Source organism: Fukomys damarensis, unplaced genomic scaffold, assembly GCF_012274545.1.
Source record: "Fukomys damarensis isolate Sample0158 unplaced genomic scaffold, DMR_v1.0_HiC HiC_scaffold_22, whole genome shotgun sequence".
Classification (NCBI taxonomy): Eukaryota; Metazoa; Chordata; class Mammalia; order Rodentia; family Bathyergidae; genus Fukomys; species Fukomys damarensis.
Genome location: NW_022900934.1, coordinates 4259731 through 4273632, shown reverse-complemented (window position 1 = coordinate 4273632; position 13902 = coordinate 4259731). Strand labels below are relative to the sequence as shown.

Genomic DNA, 13902 nt, shown 5'->3' with positions numbered 1-13902 from the left:
AGTTCCCAGATTGAATCTGGGCAACTTAATTGTCTATTAGAACAACAAGGCAAGGGTCCTCAGAAAAACACAACAGAATTCAGCGTCCACAGTGTATTATTTGTAATGTCCAATATTTTGTTATCAGATATGTTCCCTACCTGCCATCAGAAATGAAACAGAAAGCAAGATAGTCAGCAAAAACTGAATATGATGAAACCAGATGTTGGCTTTAGCAGAGAAAGACTTCCAAAAGACATCAGAGAGACGTTCAAAGAATTAAAGGAAAAATGACATAAATGGATAAACAGATATAGAAGCACAACAGAGAAACAGAAACTCTTTGGGGGTCATTCTAGTGCTCTAAAGTTCAACAACTGAAATAAAAATTTTACCAGAAAGGCTCAGTCATATATGTGAGATGGCAGAAGAAAGATTGACAGAAATTAACCAGTTGCAAGAACAATGATGAGAGAAATATTGAAGAAAATGAGGGAAATGCTGATTAGATATTTGATCATACTAAGAAATTATCATTGTAGATATCATATTATGATCGATATATAGAAATGGTTATGTGTCATTTACAATGTACCACGGTTAGTGTTTTAAAATAGTCATTTTATATATTTTAAGATAAAGATATTTGGGGCCAGGGATTTGGCTCAGTGGTGCCACTGCCTGCCTGGCAAGTGCAAGGTCCTCAGTTCAATCCCGTACCAAATTAAAACAACAACAAAAAAAAGACAAAGATATTTGATGACAGAAGTCTATATCAAAATAATTGTGAATGGGGAATTACTAGTACTAAATGGATATGATGACCCAAGACTGGCTGAACTGATAATTAATGAAGCTTTATTATTGTTACTTTTCTGTATATTTGAAATGTCCAAAATAAAAAGAGCTAGAAGTGTAGCTCAGCAGCAGGCCACTTACTTGCCTGGCACCCATGAGGCCTTAGATTCAATCCGAGCACTGCAAAATAAAAAAAAAAATTGAAAGTGAGAATCTCCAGAAATGGACTTTGAGAAGTTTGATACAGCAACTTAGTAACACCACCAAGACAGTGAGAGGTCAAAAACAGTAAGAGAAATGCAGATGGCCCCGGAGGGGCCTATTGGTAGACTACACCATGCACCCAGGCAGATTCCAGTAAGGTGGAGCAGGAAAGACCAATACAGTGAAGCATGACCCCAACTTCTTTGCATCATAACATGTGACAATGACAACAATGCGTGGCCTATTACCCACTCAGGGGCCAGGGACAGGGAAGCTCTGCAATACAGGACTGGCCCCAACCCTGGCCAATGTTCCTCCTTTTTCTGTCACCCTGAAGGCTTCATCTCATCCACAACAGTTTCAAAGAACTCCCTAATTTCAGCTCCCTCCTTGGTCTGCATTTCACTTGCATGCTAAGGGTAAAGGATTACAGAGGTCACCACCAAGGCCTTGTCATTACTAATCTCATCTTTTCACAACCTTCAAATGACAGGAACAGTTCAACTAGAAAGCAATATAGAATACAGACATTTGGAGCCATACCTCCCATCACCTGAAAGCTTGACCAGGGCTGGAGGATCTACTTGCATGACAGCCCACTTACAAGGCTGCCGGCAGGGGGCTGCAGTTGCTTTCCAAGTGGGCTTCTTCATGGGTAGCTGGCTCCCTGCAAAGCAAGTGGCCTAAGACAGCAAAGAGGGAAGCCACAGTGCCTTTCACATCCTCACCTCCAAAGTCACACATCATGATTTCTGCTTTATTCCATTCAACAGAATTGAGTGCCCAGTCCAGTCCATGCTCCAAGGATTCAACTTTCTTTCACTAATTTCACCTGTTTCAGAGTCTTCATATGTATATAAAGTGTCCACTGAAAGAACTATATACAAAGGTGTGTCCTGTATTTCACTGTTACATCAATTTACTTTTGGATGTTAAACCAACTTTGCATTCCTGGGACAAATTTCACATTGTTGTGGCCTTTGATCTTTTAATGTTGGTGGACTCGGTTTTCTTAGTTCTTTTTCAATTTTCTTGAAGTGGGAGCCTTGGTTTTTTGAGACCTTTCTTCTGTCACAAACATAGGCATCTGCAGCTGTAACCCCCTTCCACACACTGCTGTAGCTACATCCCACACATTTTCTTATGTTGCGCTTTTGCTTTAATTTTGTTTACAATATTTTTAGCTTCTCTTGTCATTTGTTGTTTATTCATAGGTTACTTAGAAATATGTTAATTTATAATATTTGGGGTTTCCTGAGGTTGGTTTCTGTTGTGGATCTCCATTTTAATTCAAACATGACCAGACAACATATTTTATAAGATTTCAGTCTTCAAAGTTGAGTCTTGTTTTGTGGTTCCTTTTATAATCTATCCCATGTGCTTTGGCAAAGAATATACATATTTTTAGTTTTTCAGTTAGAGTTTTCTACAAATGTCCAGTCTGGTTGATGATGTTGTTCAAGCCTTTATTGATTTTTTTAAATGTGATAAATGCACATGAAATAAAATTTGTCATTTTCATCATTTTGAAGTTTTTGGCATCATTAAGTACTTTCACATTGTTGTGATACAGATCTCCAGAACTTTCCCATCTCGCAAAACTGACACTCTATGCCTTGAAACAACAAGTTGCCTCTCTTCTGCTTCTGAGTCATTGATAACCACCATTCTACTTTCTCTCTCCATTAATTCAATTCAAAAATCATACCCTATTTATGTAGAATTATACAGTATTTGTAGGACTAGCTTATTTCACTTAGCATAATCTTCTCAAGGTTCCTGTTCATGTAGTAAGCACCAAAATTTCCTCTTTTTAAGACAGAATAATATTCCACTGTATGTATATACCATGTTTTATTTATCAGTTCATCACTTGATAGACATTTGGGTTGTTTCCACCTCTTGGGTACTGTCAATACTGCCATGGACAGGCAGATCTTGCTCCAAATTCTTTTGGATATATTCCTACAAATGTGATAGCCGAATTATATGGTAGTTATTTTTAATTTCAGGAGTAACTGCTATAGAGCTTGCATTATTTCACCATCCCACCACTGCTGAATTTTGTATTCCAGCTGTTTATCAATTATTCAGAGTAAGGCATTGAAATATTTAAGTGTTATTGTTGAATTACCCACATTCCTCTCAATTCAATAAAATTTTTGCTTCACATACTTCGAATTAATCAATACAGCATAATATGTATATACACACATAATTATATCTACTTTATGTGTGACTCATTTATCATTATATGTCTCTAAAGTCTTAAACTCTGTTTTGCCTAACACTGATACAGAAACCCCAACTCTTTTATGGTTACTGTTTATATGTATACCTCTTCTCCATTGTTTTGCTTTCAACTTATTTGTGTCTTTGAATCTATAGTGTACTCATAACAGACAGCAGATTGCTGAGTTTTGTTTTTCCTTTCAGTCCATCTCTGTCTTTTTGGCTATGCAGTCTGTTTTCGTTGAATAAAGTTTCTGATATGGTTGGATTTATGTTGCCACTTCGCTATGTGTTCTCGATTTGCCTCATTTTTTTGCTTTATGTCACATGTGTTTTCATGGACCACTTTGATTTACCTGTAAATTTTTTACTATATTTTGAGTTTTTCATTATTCTGATTGCTCTAGAGATTATAATGTACATCTTAATTTAGCAAATCTGTTTCAGAATAACTCAGGACCTTGTGCTTGCAAAGCAGGCATGGTACCACTGAGCTAAATCCCCGGCCCCAGAATAACACTAATTTAACTTCAGTAAAATATAGAATCTTTACTTCAATATATCTCATTTTTTCTCCTCTTTTGCTATTATAGATACAACAATACAATGTTATAATTACTGCTTATACCACATATGTCACATATATATATTTAAAAGCAACAGAAAAAATAGTCTATTTAGAGTGACTCATATTTATCATTTCTGGTATTCAATTTCTTTTTGTGAACTGACGTTACTGTGTAGTGTTACTTTCAGCTTGAAGAATTTCCTTTAATATTTTTTGTAAAGCAAGTCTGTGAGCAACAAATCTCTTAGTCTTTGTTTATCTGAAACTATTAACTTCACTTCAATTTTTTATATTTGTTGGATATACAGTTTTTGGTTGACAGTTTACTTTCTTACAGCATGCTAAATATGTCACTCCCCTGCCTTTGGCCCCCACTGTTTTGCATGAAAAGTCATTTATTAATCACATTTCCCTTTTCAACTTCAAAAATAGGAGCATACACAGGCAAAAATGTCATAGATTCATGGTGTTCTTACTTAAAGTTTAGTAATCTTGACTAATAAATGCTTCTCGGTTTGTGGGATACCTCTGTTCTGTTCCGTCTGAAGTAGCTATTTTTGTCAGTTTTATTCAGCATTACTGCTGCTTTTGGGGGCAGAATACGTTGGCTTCAATCTGCCATCATGCCAAACATAAGACAATGATTTTTTTTTTGCAGGTGAAACAAGAAGCCACTGAGGCATTATCAAGCAAAGGAGGGCCATGATCTTGTGTTTTATATGAAATATTTTGGATTCTCTATTAAACAATTATTGACATATATGAAATCACCTCAAATCCGTGTGCTTAAAACAACACGTTACTTTATAGTTTCTTCTGTTGGCCAGAAATTTTGAATCAGCTTACCTGGATGGTTCTGATTCAGGATCTCTTGTGAAGCTGCAATCAAGAGGTCAGCTGGGAGGCGGGTGGGGTGGAGACTCCATCTCTGCTCATTTATTTGGCTGCTATAGAAGCAGTTTCTCCATAGGGTTGCTCAGAACTTGGCATCTTCCCTCCGACAAAGTGAGGCATCCAAGAGACAAGAGGGCCAACATAAGTAACCTAAAAGACAGAATGGCCAAGACATCTTTTTTGTTTGTTTGTTTGGTTGGTTTTTTTGAGACAGGGTCTCACTATGTAGTTGAGACTGACCTGGCACTCATTATGTAGTCCAGGCTGTTTCTAGAACTCACAGCGTTCCTCCTGCCTCAGCCTCCCGAGTGCTGGGTTTACAGGCGTGCACCACCATGCCTGGCCAAGATGTCTTTTTTTAATGACCCAGTCAATATAGCCTTCCAAGGTTTCTGCTTTATTTCACTCATGAGAAGTGAAGTAGAAGTTCAGCAACTTAACATTCAAGGGAAGGGAAATAAAGCACCATCTCTTTGAGAGAGGAGAAATAAAAACCGCAGGGATAAACAGTGGACCCTTCCCTTGCAAACTCCATCAGTTCCTGAGGGCTAGTTGTAATTCAAGTTGGTGGTATGTCTGAGATTTGGATGTTTACCTGGGTAGACGCTACAGATAACAAGAAGCAGATGAACCTTCCATTAACCTAATTAATCCACGTTGTTTGAATGTCAGGCTGGTGATAACTTGAGGGCCCACTGTACTTTGTAAACCACCATGGTACTTTTTGGAGAATGGACTGTTACAGAATAAGGATAATGAGTCAGACCAGTCTGAACTATTTCATTGCCCAGGTGAGAGCTGACAGGAACGTGGGCTAAGATGGTGGCAGTAAAGCGGGAGACAATTGGATAGATTTGAAATACTTTCTAAGTGGATCAGATGTGCCTTTGGATAGGATAGAAGTAGATGGGGAAGAGAAGCTAAGGATGATTTTCTGGTGTCTGACATTGGTAGCTGTGGTGCTGAGGGTCTCATGACCATCTAAGAAGGAAGAGAACAGATGGATCAAGAGCAGTGGTTGGGGGGTGTTCACAGAGATATCCAGTTCCCATGGGAACCATAACAATAAAGTTAAGAAGCAGTCAGTTCAGTCAAATACTCAAGTTTGGACACCAGAGAGGATCAAAAGCTAGAGATACAAAGTTGAGAGTGCTCAGCCTATAGATGGTTCGGAAGATGTAGGGTCAATGAGGTCCCATAGGAAGAGCAAGGAAGTAGACAAGAGGTCAATATCCAAGTGCTAGGAACTGCAATATCTAAAGAGGCAGAGGGACAACAAAAAGAGCAATCTGAGAAGGGATAGCTGATGAAGTAAGAGGAAATCAGGAGGTCACACTTTAAGGTCAGCAGTGTCGTGTCTGTGTCAGAAACTGTGAGATCAGAAGTGTTCTTCAGACATGGAAAACAGCACCGGTATGAAGGACAGAGAAGATGGGTGGTGGTAGGCTGGAGTGTGAACACAAGAGGAGTTAAAGGTTTGGGCATTTATAATATACTCACTGGCTAAGACCCTTCAAACCCCAGTCTGCCAGACCACCTAAGCCTTTCCCTGATGTGTCGACATTATCCACATGCCTGTCCTCATACTGCTCACTGTCAAGTCTCACATGGATATCACATTGTCCCTACTGGTCTCCCAACCTTGACTTTGCTCTCCTGAGGTCTTTCTCCACAGGACAGCCAGAATGAGCAGCAAACCTGTAACTGATCACCTCACTCTTGTGTTTAAAAGCCTTCTAAGATCGCTTCTCGGCCTTTTGGCTAAGATCAAGTGTAAAAGCCTTCTAAGGCTAACACTGTCCATGGAGATGACATCCAATCCCCTTATAAGTCTCCAGGTCATGTGGCTCCTACCTACTTCTCCCCACTTTCCCTCTCTTCCTTTTTCATATCTGTACTGCAGTCATTTTCTTTTACTATCACCTTTTATTTTCTCCATTTTGCCCTATTCTTTGTCCTCCAAGTTCAAGTCTTAAATCTCCATGTAAACATGTTTTCCCTGGAAAGAGGTATGTGTGTGTGCGTGTGTGTGTGTGTGTGTGTGTGTACATATGCACACACACTACTGGGGATTGGACACAGGGCTTTCACCCCAAGCTACAGCCTCAAGTCATTTTTATTTCAAGATGGTCTTGCTAAGTCATTAAATGGCCTGGACTGGGCTCAAACTTGCCATCCTCGTGCCTTGGTTTTCTACAGTGCTGGAATTATAGGCATGAGCCATGATGCCCACCTGGAAAGGTTCTTCTTAAGTCCTCTTTGAGGTCCTTGAATCTTCCTATCATTACAGACAGCTTCTCTTTTCTTTTTCTTTGCCATTAGTCCAATATATACTTTATCTCTGGCTGAGCAATATTATGTTTTAGATCTAAAATTTCCCCCAGAAGACTCATGTGTCTCAGTGGATGGGCTTCTGGAAAGCAACTAGACAGTGAGGCTCTATCTTCACCAGTGGACTAACCCACTAACGAGATGATAATTTAATAGCATTATTAGAAAGTGATGCAAACAGGAGGTGGGGCCTAGTTGAAGGGAGTTGATATTAGGGTCCTGACCTTAGGGACTGTTTCTTGTACCAGCCCCTTTCTCCCTGGCTCTAAACCTTTCTCTTTGCTTCCTGGCTGCCATGATGTATACAGCTTTGTCCCCCCACCTCCTACTAAGTTAATCTGGACATTCTAGAAAAGACTTCTCAAAAACACAAGTCAAAAATATCTCAGGAGGCAAGACCTATAGTTCTAGTTATTCTAAGTCACTGTACTGTGACTTATACACTTGGCTTAATGCTTTCGTTATGGGTTGTTCATTAATCCATTAATAATAAGTAACCTTTTCATTGAGGAAGAGGTAAGTTAAATAATCCTTGATTCTGTAGGTGCAATTAGTTATACAGATATTAATTTGTCTTCTTCAATTCAGGTGCTATTTTTAAAAAAATCTAAGATGAGAAGTAGTAGTAGTTTAACAGCTATCTATTCTTTCCAACATTTTCAGAAAGCACATGAAAATGAACCTGAAACAAGCCAAGAGCAGGGGTATTCATTAATTTAATACCCTTTAATCTTGGGAATTGAAGCTCAAGAGGAATCCATTGAATCCAGAATACAAACTTCCACCTCCAAACTCCTGCAAGACATCTCCACATGGGTTCTGTGGCACTTTCTACTCCACGGCCTAGTTGTGCTCTCATTATTGCCCAAGGCAGAAATCTGCCCTCATGCGGCCTCCCTGTCTCAGCAGTGGACTGTCCCCCAACACAGGGGCTGCACAACTCAGATCTGCTCAGCCTCTGTTCCTGGCTGTCCTCCCCACTGCAAACCTGCCACATCCTCTGGACTTTGTCAGGACCTCACAGAGGCAGCCCTTGCGCTTCTCAGGAGTGAGCTCTCAGGTAGCTAAGGCCTCTTTACCTTGCACTCCCACCTTCTCATTCACTCCCCTGGGGTCCTCAGCTACAGTAAACAGCCTAGACAATCCAGATCCAGCTGCACTGTCTCATTCTCAAAGGAAACAACAAACAAGAAAACCCAAACATTTCACTTTCATCATAATAACATACTTACTCACTAAGTCACAAAGATTTAGAATAAGTGTATCTATGGGTCTCACCTTCTGAGATATTACTGAACTTTTGTTTTTAAGAAGACTGGCCTAGAATGTCCAGATTAACTTGGTAGGGAGTATATTTTTATTAAGTAAGGACGCCTTGGATTTAGTGCAGGAATGTTTTAAAGCGGCCCAGCATGGCGATGCATGCCTGTAATACCCAGCAACTCAGGAGGTTGAGGCAAAAGGATCTCTAGTTTAAGGACAGTTTGGGTGACTTAGTGAGATCCTGTTTCAAAAATGAAAAATAAGAGAGAAAGAAAATGGTAAAGTGGAGTTCAGAAGCAAAATAATGCAATGAGACGAATAAGTCAATAACTTTCAGTAGTGACTTTCAACGTGAATGCTCTACATTTTCCAGTCAAAAAACACAAAGTAGCAGAATGGATCAAGAAACAAAGCTCAATGATATGCAGTACACAAGAAACATATTTAATCCAAAAAGAAATACAAAGATTAAAAATCAAAGGATAGATACCCATGAAACGGGAACCCAGACAAAAAGCAGGACGAGCTATCCTAATTTCAGACAAAGTGAATTTCCAGCCAAAATTGATCAGAACAGACAAAGGTCACTGCCTGTTGGGAACAATTGAAAGAAAGATATAACAATTATAAACATATATGCATTAAACACCAGTATATCCAATTTCATGAAACAAATACTGGTAGACACAAAAAAATCAGATAAACTAACACAATTATAATACCCACTGTCACAAATAAGATAGATTAACTAGACAAAAAAAGCAACCAAGTTACATCAGAGAAGTGCACTTAATAATCTACAGAGTGTTCCACACAACAACACCAAAATATAAATTATTCTCAGCAGCACATGGGATTTTCTCCAAAACTGACCACATGCTAGCCCATAAAAGTACTTAAGTAAATGCAAAAGAACCAAAATTATCCCATGCATGCTCTTAGATCATAGTGCAAAGAAACTAGAAACCAATGGCAAAAGCAACCTCAGAAATTATGCAAATGGAAATTAAACAATACTCTGTTAAGTAATCAATGGGTCACAAAAGAACTCAAGTAAGAAATTATATAGTTCCTAAAATCAATGATAATGCCAGTATAACATACCGGAAACTATGGGACACAAAGAAAGCAGTCCTAAGAGGAAAGTTAATACCTGTGAATGCCCACATCAGAAAAATAGAGTAATCTGGGCATGGTGGCACACACCTGTAATCCCAGCACCTGGAATACTGAGGCAGGAGGATTGCCTCGAGTTTGAGGGCAGCTTGAATTACACAGTGAGATCCTGTCTCAAAAGAAAGAAAAAGAAAAACAGAGAGAGCCCAAATCAATAACCTGATGATGCACCTCAAGGTCTTGAAAAACAAGAGCAATCCAAATCCAAAGCTAGGACAAGGAAGGAAATTATCAAGATCAGAGCAGAAATTAATTGAATTGAGACTAAAAATAATACAAAGAATCAATGAATTGAAGAGCTGGTTCTTTGAAAGAATACACAAAATACACAAACTTTTAGCCATTCTCATAAAAACCCAAATCGATGCAGTTAGAAATAGAAAAAGCAAAAATCACAATGGACTCTGCTGAAATCCAGAAGATTATTAGTAATGACTTTGAGAATCTGTACTCTAATAAAATGAAGAATTCAGAAGAAATGTATAGATTCCTAGATACTTATGAACCACATGCCATTGAACCAAAAAGACAAAAAACCCTGAATAATTTAATATTAGGTAATGAGAATGAAGAGCTAATAACAACAACTACCAACTAAGAAAAGTCATGTCCTGATGGATTCAAGAACTTTAGAGGGCTGGGGATTTAGCTCAGTGGTGCGACTGCCTGCCTCACAAATGCAAAGACCTGAGTTCGACCCCCTGTACCAAAAAACCAACCAACCAACCAACAAACAAGAACTTCAGGGAAGTTTCTAATGCAGCATTCCTGAAACTTTAATGAAATCAAAAGGGAAGGAGTACTCCCAAAGTCAGTCCTGGAAGCTAGTATGACCCTGGTCCCCAAACCAGAAAAGGACTCAACCAAAAAAGAGAACTACAGGCCAATCTCCTTAATGAACATTGACACAAAAATCCTCAGCAAGATATGGTAAATGGGATGCAACAAATTATTAAAAAGATCATATATCATGACAATGTAGGACTCATCCCAGGGATGCAAAGATGGTTCAACATATACAAATCAATAAATGTAATACATCACATAAACAGACGCAAGGATAAAAATCATGACTGTCTTAACCGACACAGAAAAGTCCTCTAACAAACTACAACATCCATTCAAGATAAAAATCCAAAAGAAATTAGGTAAGGAAGGACTTTATCTTAATCTAATGGTAAAAGCCGTTTATGACAAACCAATGGCCAACATCATATTAAACTGGGAAAAGCTGAAAGTCTTCCCTCTAAATCAGGAACAAGGCAAGGCTATCTGCTATAAACACTACTGTTCAATATAGTTTTTTTTTTTTTTTTTTGTACTGGGGATTGAACTCAGGACCTTGAGCTTGCAAGGCAGGCGGCGGCACCACTGAGCTAAATACCCAGCCCTCAATACAGTTCTTGAAATATCAGTCAGAGCAATCAGGTAAGAGAAAGAAATACAAAGGACATGGAGAGAAAAGGAAGAAGTCAAATTATCATTATTTGCAGATGACACGATACTCTACATAGAAGACCCCCAAAAATTTCACAGACTCCTAGAATTAATAGCCAAATTCAGCAATGTAGCAGGATGCAAAGTCAAAACACACAAATCAACAGTGTTCCTGTACACCAATAATAAACTCAACAAGGAAATTAGGGATACAATACCTCTCATAAGCATCAAGAAAAATTAAGTTAACCTAACCAAGGAAGTGAAAGATCCCTATAGTGAAAACTACATTACTTCAAAAAAGGAGATCAAACAGGACATCAGAAAATGGAAAGATAACCTCTGTTCCTCGGAAGGCAGAACCAATATAGTCAAAATGGCCACTTTTCCAAAACTGATATACAGATTTAATGCCATCTCAATCAAAATATCAAGAGCATTCCTCACAGAATAAGTGAAAACAATATTAAAATTCATATGAAACCAGAAGAGACCCAGAATATCAAAAGCAATCCTGGGCAACAAGATCAAGGCAGATGTACCACAATTCCAGACTTTAAGTTTACTACAAAGCAACAGTGATAATAACAGAATGGTATTGGGGAAAACCTTACGCAGGGTGGGGAGAGATAGCCTCTTTCACCAAGTGGTGAGAAAACTGGCTATCCACATGCGTAAGATGGAGTTTTGACCTGTATCTCTGAAATCAAAATGGATCAAAGATCTAAATACTAAAATAGAAATATTTAGCCTGCTGGAAGATAAAATAGGTAAAACTCTTGAAGACATAGGTATAGGCAAGGACTTTCTGAACAGAATGCCAATTGTACAAGAAATGCCAAGTGTCAACGAGTAGGATCATATTTAAAGACTTCTGCACAGTAAAGGAAACCAACAGAGGGAAGAAGCAGCCTACAGAATGGGAAGACATTTTTGCCATCTATTCCTTTGACAGAGGACTAATATCTAGGATATATAAAATTTTTTTAAAAATCACTCTTCAATCAAACCCAATTAAAAATGGGCAACTGCAATAAACAGACACTTCTAGAAGAAATACAAATGCCCAATAAATATATAAAAAATGTGCATCATCTTCGGCAGTTAGAGAAATACAAATTAAAATGCCGAGATTCCCTCTTACTCCAGAAAGAAAGGCCATCATCAAGAAATTAGATAACACCAAATGCTGGGGAGGCTGGGTGGGACAGCCCTTCTACACTGTTGGTGGGATTGTAAACTATTCAACTATTATGAATATCAGCATAGAGATTCTGCAAAAATCTAAAAAGAAAGAAAGAGGCTGGGGATTTAGCTCAGCGGTTTGGTGCCTGCCTCGCAAGCTCAAGGACCCGAGTTCGATTCCGGTACCAAAAAAAAAACCCAAAACAACAAAAAAACAAAAACAAAAACAAAAAGCACAGTAAAAAGAAAGAAAGAAATTCCATTCAACCCAGCTTTTTCCCTTCCACCATATCTTCCTGAAAGAATTAAAGACATCATATTACAGCGATACATGCATGCCCATGTTTATAGCAGCAAAATTCACAAAAGCTAAATCTTGGTAGTAGTGGCCTACAGCCATCAACAGATGACTAAAGAAAATGTGGCAGTTATACACAATGGAGAGATCATAACGTAAAGTGAAATAAATCAGACACATGAGCTTAATTAAGTATGACATGGTTTCTTTTATATAAGAAACCCAATATATAAATAAAGAGCAAAATAAAAGATAATAGGAAAAAAAGAAATGGAGGAGGAGAGAGTACAGGAAAAAATAAATGTAGACGGGAGGGGATGTAAAACGGTTTAAGATGTGTTATGTACATGTACCGACTCCTTACAATTAATGTAATCAGTATGTACTGCAAACATGCATTAATTAAAAAAAAAAAACAAACCAGAAAGGACTCAGGATGTAGTTTAGAGCTCCAGTGCCGGGATTCCATCTCGAGTACACTACCAAAAAGGGTACTAACAAGCACAGGGCACAGAGCTAGTTACCAAGGCTGACCCTGCCGGCCTACCCACCTCACCCGTTTGCTCTGCGCCTTACCAGTCACCAGCCCCGGTGGCCTTTCTGTTTTGAAAATGCACGCCAAGCCACCGCCTGGCATCTCCACCCTCTGGAAACGCTTTCTCCAGAGGCCTGGTTTGCTTGACTCCTGTATCACACTTCAAAAGTAGCTTTCTCAGACACACCCCCTGACCACCCCAAGAAAGTGTCTCCTGTTACCCCCGAACTCGAGCCCTTGTCATTTCCTGTCATTATTTCCTGTCCTTTCCAGCTCCCTCAGTGGAATGTAAGAACGGTAAGGACCATGGAGCTCCAGGGAGTAGCAGAGTGCCAGGCACTGAGACACTCAGCATTTGTGGAGCCCAGAGGCCAACAAGCCCTGGGGAGCCGGTGGCTATTGCCAGTACTGTGAGGATCTTTACAGCTCCTTCCTCAGGACACAGCGTTACCTTTCAGAGCACCCAGAGCTGATGGTGTTGACCTCCCGTCCCAGGCTCACCCTTGGTTATCCTGCGGCCATCATCTCTGGCCTACCTCCTAGGAGCCGAGCTTCACGCATAAAAGCACAGTCTCTGAGGCAGAAGGAACACAAGTTCGAGTCCAACTTGAGCAAGCCAGTGATTTAAGGAGACGCTGCCTCAAAATATTAAAGAAATAAAAAGGGCTGGAGATGTTTAATCGCCAGTATCACCCTCCTCAACAAAACAAAACACACCACTGTCTCCGCTGCCCTCAGCAAGGACCTCAGGTGAGTTCTTTGCCAGGGCCGGGTCATGACTTTTGTGGGCTCTGGGCCCCTCCTCCACTAAAATATACTTCAACAATTCTACTTTACCCTGCATTTACTACTTTTTGCCAACAATTAAAGAAACTTAACGCCACTTTCTTGGGCACTAGACACTACCCCTGGTACCTCTGTGCCCAACTCTAGGTATTAGCAGTACCGGAAGCCGCAACCAGGTAGGACCAAGGGCCCTGGCCAGTGGGAATCTTCCGGGCC

At 39.5% G+C, this 13902-nt stretch overlaps 1 long non-coding RNA gene across 1 annotated transcript; it reads right to left on the bottom strand.

Moving 5' to 3' along the window:
- Window positions 1-1662: 1662 nt before the first annotated feature.
- Window positions 1663-13902, bottom strand: LOC104865307. The gene is made up of 3 exons (XR_781095.3): window positions 13847-13902; window positions 4628-4825; window positions 1663-2946 (listed from the first exon to the last, which is right to left on the bottom strand). It is a non-coding gene; the product is annotated as an uncharacterized LOC104865307 (long non-coding RNA).